Below are 2,892 nucleotides of genomic sequence, written 5' to 3' on the forward strand. Positions count from 1 at the left end.
TTGCTCTTAAAATAAGTTAAAGGAAGAAAAGAGAGGGTGTATACATTATACTGTCTTTTGTAATTACCTATATAATTACCTTTACCAGAGCTCTTCATTTTTTCATGTGGATTCAAATTGCCATCTGTGGTCACTTGCTTCCAGCCCAGAGAATTTCTTTAATAAATCTTGTGAAGCAAGTCTGCAAGCAGCAACTTCTCTTATCTGGGAATGTTTTTACTATGCCTTCATTTTTTAAAGATAGTTTTATTATATAAGATTCTTAGTTGATGGTTTTTGCTTTCAGCACTTTGAATATGTTATCCGCTGCCGTCTGGTTACCATTGTTTCTGATGAGAAGTCTGTTAATATTTTGGAGTTCCCTTTTGATGATTCATTTTTCTTTTTCTGGTTTCAAGATTTTTCTCTTTGTCTTTCAATATTTCGACTATGATGTGTCTGGGTGTGTATCTCTTTGCATTTCTTCTACTTGAAGTTCTTGAGCTTCTTGGATGTTGTGTTAGCTTCCTATTGCTGCTGTTACAAATTACCACAGATTTAGGGCTTAAAACAACACAAATTTATTCTCTTATTGTTCTGGATGTCAGAAGTCTGAAATGAGTCTTACAGGGCTAAAATCAAGATACCATCAGGGCTAGTTCCTTCTGGAGGCTCCTGGGAAGAATCTGTTCCCTGTCTCCTCTAACTTCTGGAGGCTGCTGATATTCCCTGGTTTATGGCCACAGTAGTCCAATCTCTTGCTACTGTCATATCTCCTACTACTCACTCTGACCCTCCTGCCTCCCTCTTATAAAGACCCTTGTGATTACATTGGGCCCACCCAAATAATCCAGGATAAATCTCCCTTTCTCAAGATCTTTAATTTAATCATTTCTGCAAAGTCTCTTTGCCATACAAGATAATGTTCTCTGAGAATTAGGGTGAGGACATATTTGGGGAGGCCATTCTTCAGCTTACAACCGATGTGTCAATTGCTATTTTTCACTTAATGTGGAAAATGTTCAACAATGATTTCTTCTAACATTTGTTCTGTTCCTTCCTCCTTACCTTCTGGTATTCATGTTATGCATATGTTGCCCTTAATGGTGTCTAACATTTCTTGGAGGCTCTGTCAGTTTTTCTTCACTCTTTTTTCTTTATTCCTTCGGATTGCACATCTCTCTTCAAGATTGATGATTATTCTTCTACTTCAAATCTACTGTTGACTTCTCTAGTAAATTTTTCTTTTTGGTTATTGTTCCTTTTAGCTCCATAACTTTATTTGATTCTTTTTCATGATTTTTATCTCTATTGATATTATCTGTTTGGCCAGACATTGTCATTAGTTCTTTGAACATATTATAATAGCTACTTTGACATCTTTGTTTACCAGAATATTAGTGGCTTAAATATACAGGCCCTTTCACAGGCAGTTTCTATCACCTGTTTTTTTTTTTCTTGTGTATCAGTCACACTTTACTGTTTATTTATATAGATTTTGTTAAAACAGGACATTTCAGATAATATATTGTAGTAACTTTGAATACTGCTCCCTCCCCCAGAAATGGGGCTTGTTGTACTGTTTGCTTGTTCATTTCTTTAGAGACCTGGCTGGTCTAGTTCAGTGAAATCCATTTCCCCTGCAATGTAGCCTCTGGTCTTGCTCCACGGAGTTAACAGACTTGAGAATGTGTGCAGTCTCCCTGTCCACCAGGATGACTGTGGTTTTATCTGGCTCTCTTTGTCTCTGTCTCCAGTCCCCCCATCAAGTTTTTGGCTGTTCTGCCTCTACTGGTATCACACCCAGCTGTTAGCCTCCACTAACTGCTAGCTGACTCCTCCAATGTTTATAACAACCCTGTGACATAAATTACCCCACAGTCTGATCCAGTTAAAGTCAAGCTCCTTGGTAGGGGCAAGGGTGTTGCCAGTCTTTGAGGCTTGCTCCACCCATCCCCTAGGAAGAACTTTTGTGCTATGGAATAGGAGTTGTGTGTAGGGGCGGTACGCAGGAGCAGGTATTTCTTTCCAGTTCCTGACACTGCCCACTATGGAGCTTCCACAGCTCAGAGCCAGAAAGGAGGGGATCTGCATATGTTCACTGGCTGTTGAATCTACCCAGAATAGTTCTTCTGCCCCAAGAAGCTGGTGGAGATGGGAGTTGCAACTCTGCTGCTAAGACCACCAAAGTAGCTTCCCAGTACACAAAGCTGTTTTGGAAAGAGTTTCTGCACTCTTCACCAGGCACCCACCCAGATCCTCCCTACATGGTGGAAGGTGAGGGTGGGAAGATGGATGTTGCCTGGCTGCCACCACCCACTCAAGATAGGCCTTCTGTAGCACTGAGCTATGGAAGATAACATCTGCTGATGTTCACTGGCTGCCAGACCCATCCTGAATAGCTCTTCTATACCATGGAACTTGAAGAGATGGGAAATGCAACTTGGCTGCCTACCAAACTAAAACAGCAAGACAGAGATGTGAGGGAATGGATGCAGTCCCTAGCTCGAATGCCACAGTCTCCCATTTACTGAGTTTCCATAGATTTTTAAAAAATAAATATTTCTCAATTTGTTGTAAGCCCTTTGATCAATATCTAGTCTTTAAATGTTTATATCTGCAAATTTTGGCCAGGCTAATAGATGTCTCTCCAGGGGAGAGGTTTCCTTAAGCTCCTCACAACACCATTCTGGAGATCTTACCACATTCTTTTTATTGCTGAGTAGAATTCTTTTGTATGGATGTACTAGAATTTGTACAATCATTCACCCATTGAAGGACATTTAGATTATTTCCAGTTTTTTGCTATTATGAGTAAAGCTGCTATAGACATTCACATATAGATTTTTTTTTTTTTTTTTTTTTTTTTGTGGTACGCGGGCCTCTCACTGTTGTGGCCTCTCCCGTTGCGGA

Source organism: Physeter macrocephalus, chromosome 2 (assembly GCF_002837175.3).
Source record: "Physeter macrocephalus isolate SW-GA chromosome 2, ASM283717v5, whole genome shotgun sequence".
Classification (NCBI taxonomy): domain Eukaryota; kingdom Metazoa; phylum Chordata; class Mammalia; order Artiodactyla; family Physeteridae; genus Physeter; species Physeter macrocephalus.